The following is a 21,149-nucleotide window of genomic DNA, read 5'->3' on the forward strand; positions in this document are numbered from 1 at the left end:
TGGAACTGTTGAGCTACAATAATTCAGAACTTGTAATATTACAAATGTCCATTCTTTCTTCAGTTTGTTGCTGTCATACATCATAGTACTTCTTTCTGTATAAAGGTTATCAGTAAGTTATTGCTTATCAGATGTAAACCAGCGGAGTTCATTTCAGTGAAAGAGGTTAATGTGCACACCGTTTCAAAGAACAGATCTTCCACCAATGATTAATTGAATTGGAATACAAGAACCTCTCAATAGAAAGAAAATTTGCCCTGGGATTCATTAGCACTAAGGGTACACTGGTCTGAGTGAACAGGCACTAGAAGCATAACTCATACCTTCTTTATCCTGATTTCAGTTTTCCTACTGAATTTCTTTCAACTTAAAATATCAAGAGGAATTCATAAATGTTACCACAAAGTGTTGTCTACATATACTCTTTGTTTAATCTTTCTGAGTTACTAGAATGCACAGAAATGTGATACGGATGTTCTTGAATACAGATCGTGTACATTTCTGTGATTGTAGAGATGCATTATATTACATACATACATGCATATTGAAATGCTTCTGCACCCTGGCATGCAAACTGTGTGTTACCTCAAAATAAGTCCTTTTCTTATACTTCTCTTGGTAGATGCCATGCCCTAAATTATTTTAGTATATAATCTCATGTTGTGCTTTCAGTCATGTCATTTAACCAGCATGATTATATAAAAATGCTCTTACTAGAGAGTTGTGGATATCTCTACAAAAAAAATGTTTGTCTGAAAAACAAACAAATAAATAAATAAATAAAGGAAATAAATAAACATTGTTTGGGTCTCTGATTATAGCCATTTTGTGGTTCTGCTATGAAATGTTGACTTCCTGAAAGTCGAGTAGCCAAATGGATGAAAAAAGTGTCTGAAACTCAGAAGAGTGAAAAAAATAATGATTTTCATTGTTTTTTGCAGGGGAAAGTAGCCCCTGAACCCCATGATGTAAGGGATAAGCCCCCCCCCCCCTCAGACATATAAATATACTAACTGCATGGTCACACTAACTTGAAGAAAGGAGAAATGTCCTAAAAACAAGCGAATCATTGCTGGGGCACACTTAGAAACTGCACTGGCAATGTTTTCCTATGGAAAATAGAGGTTGGCATTATGATATTTGTCTCCTCAAACATGTGTAGGAGAGCCCCAATTTGCTATGTGTTTGAGACCTGTATACCAGGAAATATATCTAGAGAGTGAAGCTTGAGAAATGAATGTTCGCATCCATGTGAAGAACACATTATTACTTAATTATGATTGGACAGATCTGATCATAAACTTTTTGTAGTGCATCGAGTGTGGTAATTTCACACCGATATCCAGAAAAAAAAAAAAATCATTTAAGTGATACTATGACATGAGACCCGATCTTAACAACTGTTAAGAACCTCCTGCTTAACTTGTTAAGGCTGGGTCTTATGCTAGGCAGTCAAATTTGCAAGTACTGACAAGCAAAGAACAGCAGCAGAATAAAAACAGATTTTCTCTGCCTGCTGTCTGGGGTGGTAATGTGTCCCTGACTTATAAATTTAGAATGTTGATACAATAACATAATTTGTGTTAGCCTGCATTTTCTGAAGAGTACAAAGTCTGAAACTCAAATATATGCTTTATTTAATGTCCTCAGTCCTTCATGATTTGTCAGAAAACCATAGATTTTATGAGGAACAGAAATGAAGTAAAAAATCTGGACATTCTACGAAAATCTAGACAGGTGAGAGCCATGGCAAAGTGAGAGTAAACATACAAGACATTTTTCACATTGCTTTTTTGACAAAGCTTGCTAAGTGGTTTATGGCTTTAAATACTGGAAAATCAATTAGTGTTTGTTTTTTTTTTGGTAACTAGTTGTACATAGAGCTTCATTCACTATAAGGAAATATGATTGGGTCTCTGATCATAACCCTTTATTATGTGTCTTGACATGAATGCCAAGATTCACCTCGAGTATGAATTTCTTAGTATCTGTGTCTAGAACACATAATAAGCAGGTTATGATTGGTGGCCTGCATCTAATCCTATACATAGTACATACATTTTCAGCAACTCCAGTGTGCTGCTCATTGCATAAAAAGTGTAGCAGTGCAATGTGTTTTACAGCTCTGAAAGAAGTAACACACACAGTTCTGCCACACAATGTCAGGAAGCTAATTTTACCTTTGATGAACTCATAACTTTGTTAAAAAACTTAAGTTTGTCTTTTTTATGTATCAGCAAAAATGTTTTATATCTGTAAAACTGTTTTACTTTCATGTCATTATTCTGTGGTGGCTGTTGGGTATGTTCAACCAAGTAGTAAAATGTAACATCCCTAAGAGGTGTGCAGCAAAACTTACTATGCACCAGTTTAATGTCAAAGTTGCATAAGAAGGTCCCATTATCCCTCCTTTGGAGTGTAATGAACATGCCATGTACTACAATGCAGTAAAGCCACATTTTGGAGGTGAGGTCATTACTAAAGTGATATGGTTCTCCAAGGAGGAGTGTCACATCAGAGAATGGGCTTTTTTATTTTGTTCCACACATTACATGAGAGGATTACAGAGGTGGTGTGACACCACATTAGAGAAGAGTAGAAAATACCTTTTATTCTCTCATCAATTTGGTGTTGAGGGGTGCCAGAATGTGGAGCTGTGCTAGGATCCAGAAAAGCTAGCTATAGCTCTGTGGTATAGAAATACAGCATATTTATTGTAAATTTGCTACATCCCAAAATGGCCATGATGTGGACTACCATACTGCAGATATTTTGTTTTTCAGATTGTTTGCCTTGATTGACGATGCAGTCTGTGAAATCCTCCAAGATACTGAAATTTTATGGACAGGTCTAACACAGACAAATGAGTGGTGCCAAAACAACATTTAAAACTCAATGTCAAGAAATACAAAATAGTACCTTTTGAGAAATCAACCACCCCAGGAAACGACCTCATCAATAAAACACCTGTAAAAGTAGACTCAGTAGTTAGGGATATGGGGATAATAACCTGGCTTTTGACCAAAATGTATTTGGTGTCACTAAACTTATAAGCAGGAGTATGGCATCTAGGTTCAGGAAAGTGACTGTGGCAGTATACTGATCCCTCATCAGACCCATCATTAATTACAGTGCTACTTTCGGCGCGTACCTGACCAGGCAAATGCAACAACTGCAATGCCCACAGAGGTTTATGATAAAAAAGAATGCACGGTATAACTACAAATCCCTAAGCAGGTCACCTCAAAGCCTATTTCTACACTCTATTTCCCACAGACTGCTGAGAGACTATTTATACCTGGCATACAAGGCATCGTGATCCCACCCTTAAGCACCTTTTGTATATCCTCAAAACAAACAAATCAAACCTTCTCCAAGAATTTAAACTTTGCTTGCAATTTGCATAGAACATGTTAGGGACACAGGTATTTATCTTAGAGAATTCCCATTCTCTGGAATAGGCTTCCCATCCATGTGAAGCAGAGCCCTTCCCTAACCATATTCAAATATAATATGGAACATTGGATGGACAATCAGAAATTCACCCCTGGTCTGACTCACATGTCTCTGATGGACAGACAGCCATTAAATCATGCCCTAAATAATATACACCCCATAAAATAACCTCTAAGGCAAAATAGCTTGTATGATACATTTGGGTTGCATGGCTAGATTTATAAAGGCCCCTAGTGGTCATTAGTGTACTATATACCTATGACCCTATATAGTATGGCAATGTTTATACAAAATGGGCCAGATTCAGAAAACTTTGTTGAATCATGCTAGGTGAATTGACATGATGAGTAGCTGTATGCAGAGAGTGTGTGATTCCGGAAAACAGGCAGTGTCACAAAGGCAGGCCGAACAGCATGTTCAGGTGTGGTATATACTAATGGCTGTATAATGACATGGTAATGAGCAATGTTATTAAAATTAGCTTATTTGTATATGCCAGTGAGGCCGAACAAGATGGCAGAGCAATTCATGAATATACAAATGCCAGAGCTGCACAAACAGTGTATTGAAACTTAATTAAATGCTCATGTTTAATTAAGAGAATCACTAACAATGTTATGGTTTGCAGTTGCATGAGTAAATGGGTATCTGCAAGAGACTTTCATTGGCACTGTTGTACCTACCAGTGTGCAATATCATCTCTGGAAATGCCAGATCATCTGACCTCATGCAATATTTTATGGACTCCATAACACCAACATTGTGGGCCAGTACTGTGCAAAGAGGGACAGCATTCAAACATTGTCAGTATGTACTGACATCATCTGCAGGCCCATGTGTGCCATGGTGTACATATCCAAGTGGATGCTAAAGTATGTGTGTGTGTGTGTGTGTGTGGCTTTACATATGTTAGCAAGAATGACCCTTCAGCAACCCAATGGGGCACAGTGTGGGTATCTTAGGCATCTGCCTTGAAAATAATCTATCAGTTTCTCGATACCATAGTTCAGCATGTGGGGAGCATTTGTGGTTCCCACATAGCCCAGAGAATAAAGCCAGCACCATGTGGGATTTCTATGATATAATTCATATCCCTGAGGTATTGGGAGCCATAGACTGTACCAATAGTGAAAAAAGGCTTCCATCTTGTGAACTGTGAAGGAAGTATGTTAACTGCAAAGGGTATCACTTCATCAACTGCTAGGTGGCCTGTAATTTACTGGGAATCATCTGCCACATGTGGGCATGCAAACAAGGTATTTATTATGACTCCTACATATGGCACACCTGTGACCTGTGCCAACACTTTGTGAGGGGTTGCTTCCCCAAGGGGCATCTTGTTGATAATGCTGGATATGCCCTAGAACCCTTATTAATGATGCCCATAAGAAATCCACAAAATCAGACTGATTAGGGATACAACTATGCCCAATTACAAACAAGAAACATTATTTAGTGTGTGTTTGGGCTGCACAAGTTTGCTGCCTGGATTCATCCAGTGGTACCCTGCAGCATGACCCTGGCAAGTATGCAAAAATAGTGCTATTGTGTACAATATTACATAATATCATACTTAGAAAGCACTTGCATCAGGGTGGGCACTTGCAGTGGTAGCAGTCTCCAGCATACTAGGCAGTGGAGGCTGAGTCAGATGAGAGGTAGGTGCAGTATGCCATAGTACTAGCAAAGAAACAGCTGCTTGCACATAGCTTTAGAACATAGTAGACAAGACTAAAGCAGATACACTACAGTAAAAGTGATGCATGCAAAGCTAGCACCAGGCTGTGCTTACCCATGCATAGGCTGGCCATGCTCTGCCCCAGACAAAGGCAAACCAGGTAACAACATACAAACGGCAGGGTATAGATATCATCACTTTCACAGATGTAGATGGGAGCACAGCAGTAGATGTTTTTCACATGTTGAATATTATTAAAGTAAAATGTGCTGTTGAGTGTCCTGTCAGTGTTGGGAAGAAGCTTTAAGATAAAACTCTTCCAGAAGGGCCATGTCAGTGGAAGTGTGTGACATACTAGGGCTATGGTGGTATGTCTGTGGGTCTGCTAGGACATAACCTCAGCAGTACTTGTTGCACTGTGGCTTAATGTGCTGGACAGGTTCAGGGCATATATGGCAAAGGTTAGCTGTATTGCCATTTAAAACTGTCCCATAATGTTACAAACTTAGATGTCCACTCCTAGCTTGCACTTTAATGAATATTGCAATAAAGAAAGACAACTGCTGTAAATTACTCAGAGCTTTAACTGTGTATTTTGATAAGTCCTGTTCTGTCTAATATATAAATTGAAATTGTTCATACTTACCTTAAAGTTAATTATATGCCCTTAAACCATTAAACTATCCGAATTGCTCTGAAAATAAATACAAATGAAATGTCATATTGTTTCCAGTCTTATAATCTTTGGAAATCACTGAAAGACTGTAATAGATGTTAGTTACATTTTTCTTCTGTGACTCTGTATGCCTACAGCTAGGGACATGCAAATTTTAAGTGTCAAGCAGCAGTTGATTTGTATGCAACTCATAGCATTAATCAACCAAGGTAGCTTGTTCATACATCTGCACTTTATAGGAGATTACTAAGCTAATAATCCTGGGATCCTTACAAACCGAGCCAAGATTTTATCCCCAAAAAAGAAACCTCAGTCAGTACATGTTGCCCCTGTCTATAAAGGACAAAGGTGGAACCCCTGGGACAAATTTAATGCTTCCCATCCACTATTCTTCCACACCATGTAGTTGGACACAGGACATCACCATAATATTATTGATACAAGCTCCATTATATAACTTTCAAAATATTACTTTTTTAATAAAGTCAAGACCTTTTTTCCAATTTAATCCCATAAAAGTAGTCTTTCCTGTTTTCACTCAGACTGTCTGGATATTTTATTTTTCTTTGTTTCTTTTTGTCCTCTTTGAATGCCCTAAGCTGACCATCAGCTGCCTAGCTACAGTACCCCTTGTATTAATTTCCAGGGCTGGGGCCAGACCAGTGGGGGGATGGGCTCGGGAAATGGAGTGTAGCAGCATACACCACCACATATACTGGCCCTGCCTGCTACTTACTAACTGCTAAGATGTCTACAGAATTGTACAGAATCTGTTTTTTATAAGTCATATTCATGACACAATAATGGTAAAATGAACTGACTCTGAATCTGACTGATAGGTAGTGGGAAGCCACAAAAGTGGAAGCTACAGTTGTCACCTAAGCAAAGGCCTTGGTATTGGAGGAGTTGATCATGTCATGGAGAATGCTTTCCTGATGGTGTCATAAACATTCTGTCAAGAAACTTGCAAATGATGACTCATTGTGAGGGTGAGAGGGGTAAACATTCTCCAGTCTATTCTCAGTAATGCTGGATAAATACTGATCTTGTTTGAATACAGTATTGAAAAGTAGAAGCAGTTATTTGAGGAAGTACAGTCCTGGAAACAACCAGTAAGACTGCATGAATTGTTGTAAATATGGGCAGTATGGTGATTAGACAGTTCCTCAGTAACAAAGATGTAAGAATGGATGAGATCTTGCTGGAAATGTGGAAAGTGCTCAATATTTTTAGGTTGTCATGGTGATTTGCTGAATGGAATGCAGATCAAAATGTATGGACTACAAACCTGGGTGGACTGCAGAAAGTGGTGACTTTAACCGGAGGGAATCCCACTCATTAGCATCATCATAATAAGATATGCCAGGGTACTAGAAAAGATGTTCCATCTTGTGTTGAAGTCTCTGAGTCAGATGGAACAACACAGCCTTTGTCCTATCTGTTGAACTGTGAATCGACATCTTGTCTTTGCACAGCTATCAGAAAGGGCTGTTGAAATACCCAGCACTTTTGCATATGCTTTACATTGATGAGTAAGGCACTTGGCTACATATTGCACAGTGTCTCATAGGAGGTTATTTAACAGTACATGGCATAGGGACTGCAATTGAGTATTATTTGTATCTGTATTTATGGATCATGAGTTATATAATATATTCATATTCAATAACAGAATAAATAAAATGCATTTGAGGTGGAAGAAGGACTATCACAAGGTTGTGTCCTGCCTCCCCCTCCCATTTATGATTTTCATGGACAAAAAATTCAAGACAAAGCTGAGGCCTGGAGAGTATCTATTTTGGAAGTATGATGGCTTCTATTCTTCTCTGAAGATGCTGCTCTCTTGAATGTAAAAAGTGACTGTGGCCTTCAGCATGCACTAGAATTATTTACTGATGACTGGTAAAAAAATGCTCTCTTGAATGTAAAAAGTGATTGTGGCCTTCAGCATACACTAGAATTATTTACTGATGACTGGTAAAAAGGACTGGATGAAAATCAGCTCTTGCAAATCTGAAATCATTTTCCCTTGTGAAAAAAAAATGATTCCTGAGGACAGTGGCTGTTTCAAATAGGGGAGTGTATCTTTTGTTGTTTATTTATTCTTTATTGCTTGGATTAGTTATTCTAGGCTAGTGGTCTCTTTTCATGGAACAATTAAGGTGATATTTACCCTACTGGACTAATTTGGTCAGGGCATCTTCAATATGTTCATAGGTTCATAGGTTCAAAGAAGGTTACTAAGCTAACAGCCCTAGTACCCTTACAAGGCTAGCAATATTCATTGCGAGTTGCCCCAGTTGTCGGTGGTTAGGTGAGTGAAGTTCACAAAAGTAAGGGTCTACGGTAATTAATAATGAGTTCCTCTTTCCAGGAGGAACATGGGCACCACCCCAGGAATGAATTTGCAGTCACCCATCCATTGATCTAGGTTACATTTGAAAAAGGTCAGGGAGGTGCTCTGTTTCATGTGAATTGGAAGCTTGCGCCAGAAAAGTGGCAGTCTCTGTGTGATGTATCTAACTCTCCATCATGACCTGTTTGCGTCAGAGGCTAGGTTAAGATTTCTGGACTGACTGACCCTCCTAGAGTTTGGTTTATGAATACATAGCATTTTCATCAGTACTGGGTCAGAGACTGCCCTGTAAGTTAGGCAGAGGTCACCCCTTAGCAACATATAGGAGGCAGAATACAGTGACAGATCTTTCAGCCTTTCCACATCAGACTTGTTTTGTGTACCTTGTATTTTATTTGTAAGAAACCTCAGAGGTCTCTCCAGTTGCTGCAGGTATTAGGTGAGGTACATACAAAATGAAGCACCGCATTGTACTCAGTTATTGTTCTGATGAGGGTTGAGTATAATGGAATTATAACATCTTTAGATCTAGATGTGATGCCTTTACTTATAAGATGTAACAAATAGAAGGATTTCCTTACTACTGTGGATACGTGGTGGTCAAAGTCCAGGCTGATATCAACCTGAGTACCCAGATCATGTACCACTGGGTTTACATTTAGGGGGTGCTGTCTATAATGTAATTACCAGGGATTTCAGCTTTTCCAAAGGGAATAATAATGCATTTTATTTTGCATTTAGCTTTAATCTGTGGCTTTGTTACCAGTCATTTTGTCTGCATTAACCCTATCTGCAGTATATTAACATCGTTGGGGGACTCAGTGATTGTTCCCAATATCAATCATCAGCGAACTTGGTCAGCCAGAGGCCATCCAGGTTTGATCAGACTTCTGAGAAGTAAATTTCAAACAGTAAGGGGCACAGCACAGAACTCTGTTGTACAATACTGGTCACTGGTCTTTTGCTAGAGGTGCAGTCACCTACTTTGACAATATGTGTCCTTTCAGTGAGCCAATTGGCTAACCATCTGGCAATGTAAGGGTTAATTCGCAACTGGGAGAGTTTCACTATAAGACCTGAGTGGGGGATTGTGTCAAATGCCTTGACTAAGTCAAGATAGGTGGTATGCACTGTCTTTCCCTCGTCCAGTGCCTTGGTGACTTTCTCAAAGAAGTCAAACATGTTTAACAGGCATGATCTACCTTTATCAAATCTGAACCCAGGCCGATCCAGAGTCTGGAGATTACCTATGCCCTTGTTAATAAGATCAATAATGATTCTTTCCATGGCCTTGCAGATGAGACTAGTCAAGCTTATGGGTCTATAAGTCTCAGGGTCAGTTGATGGTCCCCCTTTGTGCAGAGGGATTACTGTTGCTGTCCTCCATTCACTGGAAGGTAGCCAGTTCACAAGCTGTGCTTAAACAGGGATCCAAGTGGGTCTGCTAGGTCATGTTGTACATTGCTAAAACCTGGGATGTTGTCTGGTCCCATTGATGCTGCATTTTTGGCCTTGGAGAGTGCCAAGATGACCTGCTCTCTTGAGATAATCAATGATTCTTAAGAGGTAGAATGGGATCTTTCACATTCACCTGAGCTTCCACCAGCTCAAGCAGATGTGACCTTAGGTGAATGTCTCACTTGAAGGATGTCAAACTCAGTAGTTTAACATCTACCTAACGCTGCACTGTAATCTCGTCAATACATTTCCCTGGAGGGAAAATGGAACTCATAACTTTTCAGCAACAGATGCAAGTGTGCTGCCTACTGAGCCCCTGATATTGTTACTTAGTGTTGTTTGTTAAGTTATGTTAGAGGGCGTCTAAACAGTGATCTGCATGTACATACAGCTCAGGCAGTACTAAAGGAATCATAAGGTAATGTGGTGGTGAGGTAAGAGGTGAGTCTTAAGGTAAAGTTCTCAATTGACTGGACAAGTTATGCCTCACTTCTCACCTGTGTTCAGGATTTTTCTCTACCCAGTCCTACTGCATAAATGGTATTTCATTAGGTAGGGTCACTACTGCCAACTGATTATTATGCTACACAATATGTTGCTCTATATTCTTATATATATAAATATGTATGAGGGTGGCTGTGGTGGTGCAGCAGTTAGCAGTTTTGCCTCACAGCAACAGGCTCTCCAGTTCGATTCTAGGCTGGGGGGGGGGGGTGAGTTTCCTCCAGGTGCTCCGGTTTCCTCCCACATTCCAAAGACATACAGTCAGTGGATCAGGCACTCTAAATTGACCATATGTGGGACTGTGTGTGAGTGAGTAGTACGAGTAAACTACTACAGCAGGGCTAGCCACCCAGTGGTGTAAACCTTGGCACGAGATGATTGTCACTGCTGAAGTGACACCCCAACCCCATGTGCAAAATGGGAAAAGGGGTTGAGGATGGATGGATATATATACATGTATATATATATATATATATATATATATATATATATATATATATATATATATGGGTTCCCTTTAAATCATCGAATGTTCAGAACATCGAAGTTCTAATCATCGAGACCAGAACATCGATGTTCAAAACATTGAAGGTTTATAGTGGAATTGCCAGGTAAGTGAGATTGTGGAATGTTGGGTGTGTATGCAGAGCAGCAAGGTGCCCTGCATGTTTTGTGTGTGTGTGTGTGTGTGTGTGTGTGTGTGCAATCTGAGTGTTGGCATTGCAGGTAGGGTATGGAAAATCTCCTGTTTAGCACTACCGCATATAGCAGTAAACAGGAGATTTCCCGTACCCCACTGTAGTGCGATCTTGGAGTTGGAATATTAAAGTCAGGGAGTGTGGGGGGGTGCAGGGGGCAAAGCCCCCCTGCATAACGTAGTGTTTGTGATTTTTTTTTTTTTTTTTTTTTTTTTACAGTTCATTTTGAATTTTTGATGTTCTGGTCTCGATGATCAGAACGTCGATGTTCTGAACATTCGATGATTCAAAGTGAATCCATATATATATATATATATATATATATATATATATATATATATGTTCATAGGGTCATAGATAGGCACTAAGCTATCGGTCCAAGGGCCTAAGTAAGCCTAGCCAACAAAGTTCCCTTGCTTACACCAACTCAAGAAAGTTAATTTCCTGTGCCCCTATCGAGCAGAGCCACAGAAGTGATCCCCGGGGAGTATTTCCTATTTCCCATCCACTCATCAAGATTTATCTTGAAGAGTGTTAATAAGGAACTTTGCTTGACATAGATGGGTAGCTTGTTCCAGAGTATGGGAAGTCTCTGGAACAGAAATCTATCCCTCCAGCATGTCCTGTTTATTGTGGTGACAAGGTTTAGGTCCCTAGAGCGTGTAGCTCAGAGGGATTGGGATTTCTTCAGGTGTAGCATGTCCAACTGCTCTGGGTTTGACATAGCTTTACAGATTAGGCAGATATTATCTTGGTGTAGGCAATATGCTACAGAGTAAAGCTGGAGGTTTTTGAGAAGGTCAGTGTAGGGCATCTGTTTGAGGCCAGTAATCCTCTTTGTGAGATACTTCTGTGGCCTTTTCAGCTGCTGCAGATGTCTTGTGAGGTACAGTCCAAAAGGGGCATTGTACTCTATAATGGGTCTAATAAGTGTTGAGTAGAGGGGAAAAATGACCTCCTTTTTTCTGGATGAGAACCTTTTTGTGATGAGGTGTGCCACGTAGAAGGATTTCCTAACTACTGTGGCAATGTGATTATCAAAGCCGAGACTACAGTCCAACTGGGTCCCAAAGTCTCTTATCACACATTCGGCATTAAGAAGACTGCCGCCTATATGGTAGTTCATGGGTACAGAGTTTTTACCAAAGGGGATAACAATGCAGTTTTTGGCATTGAGTTTGAGGCCATTGCTCTGACACCAGGCATCTGTCTCAGTGAGGCCCTTCTGTAGAATGTCCACATAATTTGGGGACCTGATTATAACTCCTAGTTTGCAGTCATCTGTGAACTTCATTAGCCAGAGGCCTTCTGTGTTAGCCTGTACTTCAGAGAAGTAGATACCAAACAGGAGAGGTCCCAGGACTGAACCCTGTGGTACTCCACTTGTCACTGGTTTGAAGTCAGATTTGGAGTCTGCAACTTTTACAGTGTGGGTTCTGTCAGTGAGCCTGTTGGCAACCTATCTTGTGACATTGGGATTTATACCTAGTTTAGTGAGTTTAGCTATAATTCCAAAATGGGGGATGGTGTTGAAAGCCTTGGCGAGGTCAAGATAGGCTGTGTGAACCACCTTACCCTCGTCTATGGCTTTGGTGACTGCCTCAAAGAAGTCAACCAGGTTCAGGAGGCATGATCTGCCTTTCACATACCCGAACTGGGTGGGGTCCAGAATTTGGAGGTTACCAATGTCTTCGTTTATGAATTCCATGATATGTTCCATGGCCTTGCAGACCAGGCTCGTCAGGCTAATAGGGCTATAGTTCCCAGAATCAGTGGTGGGTCCCCCTTTGTGGAGTGGGATAACTGTTGCTGTGCACCATTCAGTGGGCACAAATCCTGACATGAGGCTATGATTGAACATGGTGCTTAGGTGGGGAGCCAGTTTGTTCTGACGTTCATGTAAAACGCAGCCTGGGATGTTGTCTAGTCCCATGGATGCTGTGTTTTTGGCTTTAAAGACTGCTGCTTTTACCTGTGTAGTTGTGATTACAGGGACTCTGCATTCTTTCTGTATAGATATGGGCCCTTTAGGGGGTGAGAGGGGGTAAAGTTAGCACTGAACCTATCTGCCAGGATGTTGGCAATATCAGTTGATTCTGTAATTTTTGTGCCATTGTACTGTAACTCAGAGCAGATCTGTGTGCTGCCATTGAGATTCTTGACATAGCTATAGAATGCTTTGTGGTTGTCCTTAGAATCAGTGTCAATCTTGTTTTCGTAGCTAGCTATGGAGGATCTTATAAGGGATCTCAGCTTCTTACTGAGGCTGACCAGCTCCTCCACTCATGGGATTTTACTCTCTTCTGCAACAGTTTCATCCTTCTGTTGTAGAGTTTGTTTATGGCAGGGGGCCACCAGATTGGCTTCCTTTTTTTGGAGGATAGTGTCTTGGTTCTGTTTGGGATAGCATGATCCATGCACTCGTGTAAGTGCTTATAGAGTTTATCTGTGTAGGATTTAGCAGTTGTAACTGTATTGCCCATCTGCATAGGTGTCATGAAGTTCACCATTTCTGTCTTAAGAAGCATGAAGTTGGCTTTGGAGAAATTTTTTACCGTGGTTTCCTTAATGGGGGGTGGGGGCGGGATGTGGATATCTAGGGTGATTAGCTTATGGTCAGATCTGACCAATGAGGAGTTGACTTTGGGTGTGGAACACCGGTCACTCATGTTGGTAATGACTATGTCTAGGATATTGTTGCCCCTGGTGGGGGTGTGGATAAGTTGATCCAGGGCATAGGAATTTATGAATTCCAGAAAGCACTGAGCAAAGAAGTTGGTACATGAGTAGTTTTCCCAGTTAATGGTGGGGTAGTTGAAATCACCCAATATTAGGGTGTTTGGTTGAACCCTAATATTTTCCAGTATATCAAGAAAAGAGGATTGGGAATCCTGGGGCATGGTGGGAGATCTGTAGCAAGCTACAATTTGGATTGCAGTTTTGCCCTGAGTTATTTGCACTTGGAGAACCTCGGATGCATTATGCTGAGCAACTAGCCTGGAGGTGTGGATATCCTTAAAGAATATGGACACACCTCCACCTTTGGTGTTCCGGTCCAGATCAGATGGCCGAAAAGTGTGGTATGAGTTATAGCCTGGTAATGTAGGGGTGCTCTCTGGAGTCTTGAATCAGGTCTCAGTCACTGCACAGATATCGATGTTCTCCATTTTAAGGAGAGCCTCGAGTGAGTGCATTTTGAGATTTAGACTTCTAGCATCGAGTAGCATTACCCTCAGTTTTTGATTGCCTGTTCCTGTTATGGTGGTGAATTTGTCATTTGAACCTTGCCTAAAAAAGGTGCTATAGGGGCGGCAAAAGCCTTTGCCAGTATCAGGGGTGACACATGCAGGCCATCTCTGGCAAAGCATTGTGGTCTGCGTGTGGATGTGTGTGCGTGTGTGTGCGTGTGTGTGTGTGTGTGTGTGTGTGTGTGTGTGTGTGTGTGTGTGTGTGTGTGTGTGTGTGTGTGTGTGTGTGTGTGTGTGTGTGTATGATGTTCAAGTCATAAGGTAGAGACACAGCTGTACAATATCTGTGGTATTGTATTCTGGGTGACCCTTTTACATTATATAGCTTGCTGTGTTAATACAGGGGTTCACGCAGCTGTGCAATTAGTTGCACCAAAGACAGAGTCAATGCTGTTATAATGGAACTAGGTAGGCCAGTGGTATCTTGTTTGTGACTATAACTGTGTTATGAGTTATGGGTAGTCCAACACAAATAAGATTGTCAAGATTTTAAACCTTTATGAAGCTATTTCTTTTAGCCAAACTGTATGGCAACTTATGTCAATGGATAAAAGCTAATGCATACCTGCTGCTTTACTAGAGATACATAAGAACTACATGACATTCTACATAAGACTATATAATAATTGTATATGAACTTTCTAAAGTTTTGTAATTATGTAAATTTAACACTGTACCATATCTGAAGTGTATAACTTAAGTTTGCTTGCATTCTTTATTGCCTCTGATCCTGGGTCATGGTTGAAAAGGATCTTTATACCAGTTTACCTCCCTGGTTACTAAATAGTAAATACAATAAATACAATAAATATGAAAGAAATAAAGTTGCAGAGTGTAAATTGCTAAAACATTACCATGATTGTTTCCTACTTGCATCTTCAGAAAAGATTAAGGAATGTGTTTGCCTCAGAACACATAACATTTGTCAAAGACTTTACACAACAAAAGGTGCTATCACTGGTATATCCCTAAGTTTCTGTGAGACTTTGTTATTTAAATAAAAGTTAATGAAAGTTAAGGAATCTACTTCTTCTCAAATGACAATATCTTGCCAAACACTTTACTTCACTTCCTTCTGACACATCAGAAATGTGGGTACCTGTGTTGTTAACAAACTTTGCTTTGACTATCATGTCTCTGCCACAGTTAGAAAATATTTCAAGTTTGCAGAGCTTATAATTTCTGATGTCTCCTCATGGTTCACATAAGTTATAGCCCAATTAATTCCTCTATTTCAGGCCTATCATTAAATTTAATGCCCCATTCTGCATGTATCTCATTAGACAACTAAACCAACTGGTAAGACCTGAACATTTCCTCACCAAAAGATTTCAGGTGTTAGTATGGATCTACTTTAAAACAGTGAATTACCATAACACTGACTTGAAGGACAGTGAGATGAAAAACCAAAAATTTACATCATTGTAAGTTTTCACTGCATAAGTAAACATTTGGCCAACAGGAAATAAAAAACAATCTGAAGCAAATAAAACCCACCTAACTAGGGGGTATCACCCCCACACCTCCCCTAACTAAATATATCAACTCCAAGATTACACTACAGTGGGGAAACGGTTGAAGTTCACTGTCTTGGCCAATTGCCTCCTTTTGCTATGAAAACTTAAGATGATGTGAACATTTGTTAATGTAAAGTTTTGTGGACTTTTTCTCTCTGTTCTGCAAGTCAACATTATGGTAACTTGCTGTTCAAAAGCAGTTTTGTTAGTGCCCATAGATACTAGGAATTGATCAAAGAAAGTGAGCATGCCCTAAAGATGACTATGAACCAGAAGATATAGTGCATACCAGAGAAAGTGGTCATAAGGAACAAACAATAACTCCAAAAATTAAATAACATAGTAAAGGACTTCAACAGAACTAAATACAATAAAACAATGCATGTGCTTATAGAATAGCCTCATGAATAATTAATTTGTTAGGGAAATAAAGATGATTTCCTGTTCAATCATACAACTACAATGTAAAAAAAAGAGATATAAATTTCATTAAAACTCAACTGAAACTCCCATTAAGGTGTGAAACAAATATATTTATTTACATATAAAACCTGTGCAAAGGCAAATTAACAATATACAGTTTAGCTTCTCTTATTTTAAGCACAGGAAGAATGGAAACATTTTCCTTAATTCCCAAGGAGTGGCATCATTTCATTTCAGCTGTCACAAACGTTCCTTGTATTCTAATCTGGTTTCCCAACTCCATTCGCAGGGTTAATTTTGATGTTCTCCACTATAGCAAAATTTAACATTTTAAATCCAACAGACATCTCAGAGTGCTTGCAGAGGGCACTATTTGTGTTCGTACTCTGAATGTCATAATTATGCCCATGCATTCTCCTCTTACGTAATCTTTCCATTTTGTCCATATAGAACCCCGGATAGACTGACCATTTCACAATATAAATAATACTCCTACTCAACAATTTCCATTTTGTAACTTAACTGTTGACATCTGCTCATTGCTCACTTTCAAAGTGTCACCTTCAAATCTATCAGAACATTCTTCACAACTATTGCATTTTGTTCTAGCTTTTTCTTACCCTATTTTTACTGGATACAAATCGTCACTTCCAAGTTAAGTCTTAAAACTGATGGCTGTCTTACACACAAAATTGGGTTGTTCACCCACTATACATAGGATCATTGGCTTTATTTTAAGAATAATCCAATTGCTTTTAACTATATTTTTGTCTTGGCAGAACCTTTATTATATAACACCACAAACTCTCCCTCAAAGCTGCTTTTCTTTGTACATTATCCAGTACAGTAAGTAAGGTGGTTACTATTCATACCAATTCAAAATAAAGGTATGCATTTATCCACAATCTGTCATAATACTTCTTTACAAACATCAAGTAAAATTGTCTTGGGTATCCCCTATTAATAAACATGTACACCGGTTTGTTCCATTATGAATGTGTCCTTAAAAGCTAGCACATGGGATAGTCTGATACATTGCCCCTTCACCAAACTCTTTATATATTAATGGGAAGAAGCTTTGATAATGCCAATAAGCATTGCTGAATGTAAGTTTTCTATAAATATTAGAACTAAAACCCACATCAGTATTCTTGTTGTGGTGTCCAGATAATTTGCTTCCAAACTGTTAAAATTAAAAGTAAATTTTCAAAAATCAGTTGTACTATTCATTTAAGTGAATAACTCATTCTCACAATAATCTGGCTTATCCCATAACAGAAAAAAATATTATCAAGGTATCTGAGATAGAGTATACAACAATTATACAATTTTGAAGGAAAGAAGTTTTTTTTTTGTTCTTAACTATATAAAAATAATTTGCACAAACTAGTGCACACTTTCACACATCACCAAAGCTTTAGTTTTTGATAAATCTCCCTTCAAAGAATATAAAATTGTTTTTCAGAGTGACACTCACGAAATCCATAATTTAAATTGGTGTAATCCACTTGGAGAATTTCAAACCCTAAAGAGCTTTAATGAAAAAACATTAAACTTTCATCCTTTGGGATGTATGTAAACAATAAAGTCTACAATATCAATAGATAAAAAAAATAAATTTATATCCCATAAACCCCCTTTAATCACTACCCCCCAAAATCCCATTGATCTTTTAAAATTAGTTCATAAGCCAGATGCAATTTTAAGAAATCTGTTAATAGAGACTGCAATGTATATGTTTTAAACCCCTGTACTGCCACAACTGGTCTGAATGCAGGTTTCTTAACATTCTTATATACTTTGGGTATCCAAGTATTGTGGGGATTATGGAATTTAATTAAAAAAAACTTATGATCATCTGGGGATGTAATAGGCAATCATCCAGTTTGTATGTCAATATTTCAATAGGAAATATTTACTTAATTCCTAGAGACGAAGATATAGAAGTTATTATCCTGCAAAATATTAACCATAATACTTGAATAGTCTGTTGCATCAGCTATCACAATGCCCCCATCTTTATTGAGTTTCATAACCCTTATTGATTTATCCTTTATAAATGAATCTAATAAAGACATTTCCTTTCAAGTAAGATTAAGCCTGTTTGAACTCTTTTATGTGTTGCATATTTATAAATGTCCTTCTCACAGGCATTCCCAAAGTATTAAATTACTGGGTGGGTGATCGTGTAAGAGACACTTCTCCCTTTACAATTACTCACAAGTTCTCATTATCCCATATGAGACCGTTGTAGTCTAATGCTAAATTCAATTTCCTTGTGAAAAGTTTAATTTCCGGTAGAGAATCAACTACGTCATATTATTTAGTGGGAATGAACTTAAAACCTTTCTCAAATAATGAAATATGTTCTAAGCAGATGTTAACTCATTCACTCCAATGGAGCTCAGGAAGTTTGCACTGTAACTTCCAATGGGCGGAGCCTAAGACTTTTGACAGAATCAAATGATGTCCTCACATTTTAAACAAATGTTCATATCTCTGGAACCATAGGAGTTATGAAAGAAGTGTAAATAGCAAACTGTTCAGCACAAACTATTTTTATACGGTAATATTCTTTAGGTTCTAGGTCCTAAACTGAATGTTATAAGTCACAATAAACACAGTAACTATTACATTTGTAATATATTGTAAACAGCTTACAATATCTCAGCAACCACTCAAGTTACACACATATTGTCAGCTGAGAGCTTTCATATGAGGCTAAGGAGTTCTGTCTGTGTTACTTAGTAGTTGAGATATTTAGAAAAAAGTGAACATTATATCTTTATAAATTAATATAATAAAAACAACAGTTAATATCTCTTTACCTGCGCTTAACAGTGGTCAGATATTAATGCAGCTCAGTTTGTCATTGTAAAGGCTTTAAGATGAATTCTTTTAAAACATTGCATATAGTCTGGTTTTGGAATTATTGATGCAAATATGAACACGCAATATTTTATGCCTTGAGGCGTCAGTAGGAGTTAACTGCAATTGCACCTGGAGGCGTCACTCTGATGTAATGAGTTAAGAATACTATAATTAAAAATGTTGAAACCTTTATGGTTTAACATAATACCATCAAAATTCAGTGAAATCAGTGTCTCTTGTCCCTCTGCCTAACCTTCCTTCTGTAACTCTGATTCACATATACATACTCCTTGTATGTGTAAGTTGGAGTTACTCGGTTCATATCTCTCTGCTGAACAATCTCAGTTGCTATCTGCTCTGAGTGCTGGAGTGGTCGAAAATCTAAAGAATCACTTGAATTATAATTAGCATTCCTATTTTTAAATTGTGTGCTATTTCAGTCTTCCTGCAAGCTGGGGGAAATATCAACTCTGTCTTTAGGATCATAATTGTTATATACACCAACTTGCTTGTTGTTATACTTAGTTCTGTTAAAATTACATAATCTAATATTTATTTACATGATGACAGCACTTAATTAGTAAAATATGTTGTTTTATTTTTGGAAGTATTTTTTGAGTTGTTCCTTGCAGCCGTTTGTCATTGCAAAAGCTTTAAGATGAAATCTTTTAAAACATTGCATGTAGTCTGGTGTTGGAACTATTGATGCAAATATGAACAAGCAATATTTTATGCTTTGAGGTGTCAGTAGGAGTTAATTGCAATTGCACCTGCTCTGATGTAATGAGTTAAGAATACTATAATTAACCCTTAGATACTCTGAAAAATGAAACCCCCTAAGCTTCTGCTCAGGGTTGTACAGATTCCAAAGGAACAATCTTGGTTTAGCCTTCCATGCTATGAATGAGACAGCACTCTTTAAAATCATTCTCACAAACAGAGCAGTGATAAAACAAGCATCCATTTTAAACACCTAAACTTATATTAAACTCATCGAAAACACTAAGTGATGTGACAGTCACCTAACCCAACATGTACACCCTTTCCAGAATACTCTGTCTTTACCTATCAAGCAGTGTGCTTCCCTGGGAACTATTAAAACTAATGTATATGACTGGATGGGTGAACACACATTTTTACCTGAGACATAGGGATAACATTTGCTTAATCGGGGGCAGTGATAGCCTTCTACCAGTGCTGAATGAATTGGCTGTGCTTCTCAGGGGCCTTTTTGGCCATAAGCAAAGCTAGAACCTATAAACCCATAACCCTATGAAATCACGGTTATAAGAAGACCTGTGTGTGATTGGGTACACTTTTGGAGCAAAATGTCCCAGTATTACTGTGCTGCAAAGGCAATTTCAATGTCTGTTTGCTATTTATTTGCTTATTGCTTATTTATTATAACTTCTGACTTCAGTGATGAAAACAGTATGCTAATAGTGTATCTTATCAATGTATTTCCAAGACATACAAATGGACATATTAAGGTAGCTACCTAATTGTTTTCTTGGTATCTCACTTTGGCTGCACATAACCTAGCACTGTTTATTGCAGTTACTACAAATATAAGATTTCCATCATGTGGCCATAATCAGAACTGTATTTCCCTCTACAGTTGGTTTGGTTTGTTTTTCTCCATCTTATTCATCGGCTCCCTATTACGCTGTCACAGACGCAGGTTGTCGAATGCGTCTTTGTTGAACTGAAAAGCGCGAAAAGGCAAAATAGCAAAGTGGCTTTTCAGCGAATTCTTTCCCTGGGAAAGAATTTGTTTTGCCACTTTCGTTACTTTGCCTTTTCAGCACCGTAGTGCGATCTCGCAGTTGGTATATTTAAGTAGAGAACATCAGGGGGTATGGCCCCCTACATTATTTAATGTTTTACAGTTTTTTTTTTTTCTGGAACAGTGATTTTTTTCCCTTGGAAATAAATCTCTGTTCTGAGGTTTCAACATTGTAAGTTTTCACTTACATGGGGTCGATTATGTGTTGTTCGCTCTTCTGAGCATGCAATATCATAATATAGACCCTATTCATCACACCCTTGGTGGCACTGTGTATATCAGTTAGCACTGCTGCCTGGCAGTGCTTTCTTTTTCTTTAGTTTGGTCTGTTGGTGCAATACCTTCTGCCTGGGGTCTACACATCCTTCTTGTGTCACTGTGGGATTTTGACTGTTACTTCAGTTTTCTTCTACAACAATGTGCTGTAGGTGAACTGTTGCTCTTCCACATTGCCTTTTGATGTATGCACAGTAGGAAG

The sequence above is a fragment of the Protopterus annectens genome, chromosome 3.part0 (assembly GCF_019279795.1).
Source record: "Protopterus annectens isolate FY-2018-M chromosome 3.part0, PAN1.0, whole genome shotgun sequence".
NCBI lineage: Eukaryota > Metazoa > Chordata > Ceratodontiformes > Protopteridae > Protopterus > Protopterus annectens.